Consider the following 8,544-nt stretch of genomic DNA (forward strand, 5'->3'; position numbering starts at 1 on the left):
GGAAAATTCACTTGAGATCTACTACAGGGGCATAATAAAGATTAACAAGTCTTAAAATTTTTAAATGTTAAATGGACCTCTATTAATAGCTGCTACTTATTAAGCATCTGTATACCAAATACTTTTCTGTTGGTGACTTCTACAGAAAGTTCCAGCCTCCTCTCAGTTCTAATTTTTCCTTTATTCTACTAATAAGGAGGAATGCTAACACGAGGGAAGAGTAAGGGCATTAACTGAATCACAGAACCCTTATGAATCTCTGTTTCTTTTCCATAAGTTTGGCACTAGGACAGTCCTGGATCTGCTCTTGCTTGGGAGATGTCACTTCTATGAGTTAGGGTAGGGTAACTGCTATAACAAACAACCCCAAGACCTTAGACTCGTCATAAGAGTTTATTTCTCATTTATTCAACAGTACAAAGTGGCTATGCCTAGTTGAGGGGCTGTCTTTTGATTTGAGACTCACTAATCCTGTGAGTCTGCCATGCCCAGGAACTCCAGTCAGATAGACAGGGTATGGAATGTCTATTTAGGAGCTAGATCTGGAAGCAACTTACATAATTTCTGCCTATGTTTCATTGGTGAGAAAGCAATCACACGAGCCCCACATGACCACAAGGGAAGCTGAGAAATGTAGTCTGGCAGCATGCCAAAAAGGAAAAGCAAATGAGGTTTGTTGAAGGGGTAGCAGCAGCAGTTACCATATATGCCCTAACGTTGCCTGAGGCAAGTGGATGGATTATGCTATGTTCTAGGATTTGGGATGAACAATTTCCTTTTGCTGATATGTTTTTCCTTAAATTTGCCTTTCTTCATCATCAGAGTTGTGAAAATAAGGTTAGAGGTAAAGAATGCTACTTACCTGTTCTGGTTGTAAGCCACTGTCTGGACAAACGCCCAGTTGGGTGAGCAGTTGCAGGATAGGTTGCGGACAGACCCAAGAAAAGACCCGGAGACGCGAACGAGACAAATAGGTTTATCGGGAGTTACTTACAGGGAGGTCCAGCGGCGGCCGGCTGGACAGCAATGTGCACCCACAACCGCGGGCAGGAAAGGCATTGCTTATATAGGCAGGGGACACAAAGGCTATATGCTTGCCAAGGGGCTGTCCCTGGTACGACCAGCGTTCCCGGGAACAGTAGCTCACGTCGAGAGGCTCTGTGTCCTCTTAAGACATGATGTTTTTTGAGTGAGATAAGGTAGGATTATGGCTGGCCAGGCTCTGGGTTGTTACAAATCCCAGCAGCTGGGCATCCTGCCCAGAAGGGAACCAGAAGGACACATGGTTGCAATGGGCTTGTGGGCTCTTGCTGAGCAAGCAAGGACCAGGCCCTATAGCCACTAAAATATATGAGTCCAAGCTGTAGGCTCACAGTACAAACCAAGCCAATCGGACTTCTTTCCTAGAATATCTAGATAGAAATAAATCAACTCTTTTTTATTCATTTTATTAGGAGCTACCAACAGGCATCCCGTGTCAAAGAGCCTGAGAAAATGTGGCTAAAACAGACAAAAGCGGACACAAGAGGAAAGCAAAGAATCCTGATACTGCTCAGTTTCTGAATGTGGTTGTGAAATAAAAGCAGAAAGCACTCGTTCTTTAGAAAAATAATAATTTTTAAAATATTAAATTCCTCTTTAAGAATGGAAGTTAGCTTCTTAACAGTAAAATATGTTAGCGAGATAGAAAGCCAAAAGAAAAAAACCTCAATGGGAGTCATGACTGAGGACGAAGTCATACAGAAGCATCTCCTAATTGATGGAGATGGCACTGGAGATGATCGAAGAATTAATCTGCTCGTGAAAAGTTTCATTAAATGGTGCAACTCTGGATCCCAGGAAGAAGGATACAGCCAGTACCAACGTACACTGAGCACACTGTCCCAAGGCGAGTTTTCAGTGGGCAAAACTTTGCTGGTATATGATATGAATCTCAGAGAAATGGAAAATTATGAAAAAATTTACAAACCAATAGAATGTAGCACTGCTGGAGCACATGGAAAAATGGCTGAGTGTAAAAAGCAAATTCCTCCAGCAAAACAAATACGAAAAAATCACCAAGAATATGATGCTTTGGCAAAAGTGATCCAGCATCATCCAGACAGGCATGAGACATTACAGGAACCAGAGGCTCCAGGAAGAGAATTAGAGCATCTTTCACATATTAAAGAAAGTGTTGAAGATAAGCTGGAATTAAGACAGAAACAGTTTCCTTTTCTTAGTACCGTCCATGAACTTCAGCAAACACTGGAACATGGTGAAAGACTCTCAGAGGCAGAAGCAGCTCAGGAAACAAGCATGGCAGCAGATCCTGAGCCACAGACAGGCTAACTGCTCACCATCCCCAAGAACGTTGAAGTGGCAACATGATCTTAATGTGTTTAGAATTTGTAGTGCTTTGAGATATTTAAAGTTTTGGCAGTGAACCACTTTACTTTTAAATATTAATAATGCACAGTTCATTCATATTTCTCCACACAAAGGAAAATGACTTCAGTATGGATTTGTTTTTATTGAAATGCCTTTTTTTGTTGTGTGTGTGTGAAGATCAGCCCTGAGCTAACATCCACGCCAATCCTCCTCTTTTTGCTGAGGAAGACTGGCCCTGGGCTAGCATCTGTGCCCATCTTCCTCACTTATATGGGACTCCGCCACAGCATGGCCTGACAAGCAGTGCATCCCTGCGAACCCGGGATTGAACCTGGGCCGCCAGCAGCGGAGTGCACGCACTTAACCGCTACGCCACAGGCTGGCCCCTTGAAATGCCTTTTTTTAATTCTTAAACTTAAAAGGTAGGAAGCAACATCCAAAAATGTTTAACAAGATGTTTTCAAGCCAGATATGTTTGTGCTCATTAGTATTCTAGGTAATTTTTAACTGGTAACATTAATTTGTTTACAAAATAAGTTGAAGATTGTGAGAAGCTGGTGTTTCTAGGATGTACATGAGAAAATGAGTCAGTTTCTGGAAATTATTACCACTTCTGTAAATGGAGTCCATGAATAGCCTTCAGGAGTGCTCTGAACTTGTATGTGCCAAATGTTTGTGGTGTATGCTTATTGTGAGAGAGGTTCCATGATATTAAGAATCATTAGTATAAGAGGTAATTACAAAATGCAAAGTAAATCAATATGCATTACTCTCTCTTTAATACTTGAGCAATGTGGTTGTTAAATATTTTGTTGATATGTTTTCTCTCCACTGTTTTGTTCTTTAGGAGCCATTTTCAATAGGAAAAAAATGTATTAATAAAGTGAAGAGTTGTTTGAGACCAAAAAAAAAGAAAAAATCTCAAAGAAAATTCATTTTTGTTTTGACAACTTACTTTTCACAAGCTCCTTGCAATCAAGGAAGATAAAAATTCTCCTAATGCAGGGCTGGCCCTGTGGCTTAGCGGGTAAGTGCGCGCGCTCCGCTGCTGGCGGCCCGGGTTCGATCCCGGGCGTGCACCCAACGCACTGCTTCCCCGGCCATGCTGAGGCCGCGTCCCACATACAGCAACTAGAAGGATGTGCAACTATAATGTACAACTATCTACTGGGGCTTTGGGGAAAAAAAAAAAAGAGGAGGATTGGCAATAGATGTTAGCTCAGAGCCGGTCTTCCTCAGCAAAAAGAGGAGGATTAGCACGGATGTTAGCTCAGGGCTGATCATCCTCACAAAAAAAAAAAAAGGAAAAAAAAAGTTTGAAAAAATTCTCCTAGTGCAAATAAGCTTGAGAGTGTACTTATCTGTTACACAAGTAAAGCCTTTAATTGATTTCATCGCTTCAAATGTTTGTGAAAAATTTTTTAGCTAAATTAGATGTCACAGAATAATAATTATTGTGAAAATTAGAGATGGTTTTAAATTGTATCTGTTTATGTAAATTATTCAACAGTAAGATTCCTAAGCTTTTTTAAATTTTATTTATTTATTTATTTATTGTGTGTTTATTTTATTTATTTTATTTATTTATTTTTTGTGTGTGTTGGTTGTGTGATGGTTGCATAACAGTGTGGATGTATTTAATGTCACTTAAAAATGGTTAAGGTGGTGAATTTTATGTTATGTATACTTGACCACAATAAAAAAATTTCTGTCCAGCCCTGTAGCCTCTTCTGTTAGGGATTACTCTCCAGGCTCACTCCCCAAATTGTCCTGTGTCCAGCTAAGAATTTGGAAGATTCTGGTTGCTCGAAACAGAGAATAAGGTTAACTGGATCTTGCACTTAGGATATTGTCATATTTGCCTCCAATGTATCTTTCCTGAAAGGTGTGGTTAGAACATCAAAAAGGGTAGAGGTGGGACTTCACTGCACTTACAGAACAGATGATATGACTATTTTTTTGCCTGTTTGTTTCCACAATTTATAGAAGGATTGTCTAAGACTTGCTTCATTGGTAGAGTGAGGTTGTGGGGGAATGTAACTAACCCTCACTCACCTGAAACTATTGATGGCTACCGTTGTCTACCAAAAACAAAAACGAAAAACCCTAATATTCCTGAAAATATTAGCACACTGAGCAAGATTATGTTCAGGTAAATTTCAAAAGAAGTGAAAACTCTAATTTCTGTAAGAGGCAAAACTTTGAAATTGGGAAGGTGATACATGCATGCTAGCCACTATGCTTTTGGGTATGTGTTCTATAAAGGGTAGAGGAGATTTAGAAATAAACACATGTACCTTGCTGTCGAAAGTTGTAGTAACTGGTGGTGAAAGCATTGTCCCAGCCTGACTCCAATGGGGCATAATTACCTCCTTGTTTTGTTTAGGTTAGGGTTAAAGATTGCCATAGTTGCCATAGTTGAGGCCATAATGCATAACATAATTGGAAAGAAATTAATGTGGAGAAGTGATAGTAGCCACATTCATCCACAAGCAGAGCCATTGCCTAAGGGTATGACAAGATTATTTTCTGAGAGACTACCAGCAAGAATACAGAAATTAAAAAGAGTAAAAATTTGACAGAAGACTCAAAGTTGCAAAGTGAGGACGTTAAGGTTTACACATGGTTCCAATGACAAAGTATAGAAAAATAATTTGCTCAGGATGAGGCAAAGTAGGATGAGTTTAGTTACTCAGAATATACCTAAAGGAGGAGACATTTTTCTGTTAATAGGGTCTATTTAGGACATTTAGCAGTCCCTATCGTATGGGAGACTGAGAAGAAAGTTAAATGAAACTAAGGGCCTCAAAACCAAGGGAGAAAACTTCAGCTAAACTATCCTGCCTTTTGATGCTTGCAGGAAGCACTGGCCCAAAGGCAATACTATTATAATTTTTTAACCAAAAAGATGGAAAAGCATTCCAGGAATGACACATAAAGAAACTAGGAATTCTGCTTTTATTTAGGATGAAGAAAACCACATGAGAACATTGCCCCCATCTTAAATCTAAACACCAAGAAAAAAAATCTACAAAATCATAGCTTTCCTTTGAACCCATTAGAGAGCTGTGGTTGCAAGATAATCAAGCAAACTGAATTTTAAATATTGACAACCCCCTCTCAGGAGAAATGGGACTTTTGAACTGTTTCAGTTTGGGGAGAGCTGAGAAAAATGAGGTGGTCACCATAGAAGCAATGTAAGAAGTATATACAAATGGCCAATAAGTACGTGAAAAGATGCTCAACGTCATTAGCCATGAGGCAAATGCAAATCGAAATCACAATGAGACACCATTTCACACTAGGATGTATATAATAAATTCTTTTATGAAAATAACAAGTGTTGGGGGGATGCAGAGAGATCGAAACCCTCATATATTGCTGATGGGAATAGAAATTGGTTCAGCCACTATGGAAAACAGTGTGATGGTTGCCCGAAAAGTTATACATAGTGTTATTATATGACTAATTCCATTCTTAGTTGTATACTCAAAAGAATTCTTTTATTTTGGGGGGGGTGGAGATTAGCCCTGAGCTAACATCTGTTGCCAATCTTCCTCTTTTTGCTAAGGAAGATTGGCCCCGAGCTAAAATCCATGCCCATCTTCCTCTATTTTATGTGGGACACCTGCCACAGCATGGCCTGATAAGCAGTGTGTAGGTCCATGCCCGGGATCTGAACCTGCGAACCCTGGACCGCCAAAGCGGAGCATGCAATCTCAACCACTATGCCACCAGCCGGCCCCCTCAAAAGAATTTTTGAAAGAAAGATATTTAAACAAAAACTTGTACATGAATGTTCATAGCAACTAAAAGGTAGAAACAACCCAAATTTCCATTAACTGGTGAATAGATAAACAAAATGTGGTATATCTATACAATGGAATACTATTCAGCCATAAAATGAAATGAAATACTGATACATTCTCCAACAAGAGGCCACATATTGTGTGATTCCATTTACGTGAAGTGTCCAGAGCAGGCAAATTCATAGAAACAGAAAGCAGATTAGTAGTTGCCAGGGGCTGGGGGGAAGGGAAAATGGAGAGTGACTGCTACTGGGTATGGGATTTCGCTAATGGGTATGGGGTTTCTTCTTAGAGAGATGAAAATATTCTGGCATTAGAGAGTGGTGAAAGTTGCACAACCTTCTGAATATACTAAAGCCTACCTAATTGTACACTTTAGAATGATGAATTTTATGGCATGTGACTATATCTAAAAAAATCCCACTCCAAAATATCGGTAATTAAATAAAATGTAAATGAATTAAATATTCAAATCACAGTGCTAAAATTGTCAGACTGATTAAAAAACAAAATGTAACCATCCAAGAAATTTTTGCTGGGAATTTTTCAAAATCTAGACATCTATCTCTAAGATACTGATATGAACTACTAACTCAAGCTCAACAAAAATAGGAGAGGAGGAATTCCAGTTGCAAAGCAGGCAGATTCTATTATGTATCAACATAAACATGGTTAACTACAATATTTAATATTGCTGCTATATAAGAGATTTAAATTTCAACTGTCATAGCTTTTATATACCTGGTCTTGGAGTTATGTTTTGCTCTAACATATGCTTAACTTTTTCAATTTGGTTTTATTGTTTCATTACTAATTTTATAAATATTATCGTATAATATATGCAGAGCATGATAATTAAAGAAATAACCATTATTTTCTAGATTTTTTTATAATTACACTGCAAATTTTGTCTTTGCTCCAAGAATTGATTCTCAGGGAGAGGTGAGTGGATATGATCTGAGCTAAGTCTTACAAGAGCTGCATGAAAATTAGCCAGGGGAGGTACTTACTCACAGAAAAGGAAAACATGTTCCTCACAGAAAGAACAGTAAATACACAAGAGAGAAGTCAGAGTTCATAACATATTTGAGGAACTTCGAATAGCTTAGCTTGACTAGAGAAGACCAAGGGAAAGTATTGAATAATCTAGGCTATAAAAGAAGTAATTAAAAATTTTTGATCAAGAGGTTGAGATGGTTAGATCTGTGTTTTTCAAATAAATCTAGCAGCGACGTACAGTGTGGTTTGGGTGAGTCTATAGGATAGGACATTTGTTTAAAAGGCTGTTGTAGCAATTTGGCAGAAGATGATAAGGACTGGGCACAATGCATGTTCATTCATTGTTCTGATGTGATCCAGTTTTGTTTTTTTTCTCTCTCTCTCGCTGACTTCAAACCAAGGTTTCACCTACAAAATTTTCTGGTCTTTATATCTTAATCTCTGAAGGAAGAGTAGAGAAGCTGGCTTATATCACCTAATTGTTCTAGGTCTTAATTTTCTCATTTGTAAAATTATAGACAGTTTCCAAGATCCTTCCCACTTTAATGTTCTGTGGAAGTACATTGCCTCCAGTGGAGAACATTAACAACAGCTGTTATTAAGACAATATAAATCCTTAGGTATCCTTATCCTTACCGGAAAAAGTTTAAAAACAGAGGATTAGAGACGTAGTTGTTATAGTTGTGAACCAATATTCCATGTTGCATTTCCAAAACAAGAACAAAGATAATAAAATATACACTGTTTAAATCCAACCTGCAAAATCAATTACTTTGATTAATTTGGTCTCACATCACAAAGTTTACTGTATCTTTCAAGTAGCAAATTATTTTTAAAAGTAACAAAAACTGCACTATGTCTACAATATTCTTAAAGATTTGTATTAGGGCTCCTTCCATTCAAAGTTATGGAAACCCAGGTCACACTAGGTTAAGCGAGTAAAAAATGAAGAGTCCAGAAGTATGGTTAGTTTCAGACATGCTGGTGTGATGGTTAATTTTATATGTCAACTTGACTGGGCTAAGGGATGCCCCAGATAGCTGGTAAAACGTTATTTCTAGGTGTGGTGTCTGAGAGAGTGTTTCTGGAAGAGATTATCATTTAATTCAGTAGACTGAGTAAAGAGATTCGTCCTCACCAATCTTGGTGGACATCACTCAGTCTGTTGGGGGCCAAGTGGCCCAAAAAGGTGAAAAAAGGGCAAATTCTCTCTCTCTCTTCTTGAGCTGGGACATTCATCTTTGCTGCCCTTGGACTTTGGAGGTCCTGGTTCTCAGGCCTTACAGACTGAATTATTCCACCAGCTTTCCTGGTTCCCTGGCTTGCAGATGGCAGTGTGGGACTTCCTGGCCTCATGTGAGCCAGT

General features: G+C 38.7%; 1 pseudogene; it reads left to right on the forward strand.

Annotated features, from left to right (window-relative positions):
* The first annotated feature begins 1,346 nt into the window (after nucleotides 1-1,346).
* Nucleotides 1,347-3,836, forward strand: LOC147918177 (THO complex subunit 7 homolog pseudogene; annotated as a pseudogene).
* The last annotated feature ends 4,708 nt before the right edge of the window (nucleotides 3,837-8,544 follow it).

Source organism: Ceratotherium simum, chromosome 1 (genome assembly GCF_057802395.1).
Source record: "Ceratotherium simum simum isolate JZ-2026a chromosome 1, ASM5780239v1, whole genome shotgun sequence".
Taxonomy (NCBI): domain Eukaryota; kingdom Metazoa; phylum Chordata; class Mammalia; order Perissodactyla; family Rhinocerotidae; genus Ceratotherium; species Ceratotherium simum.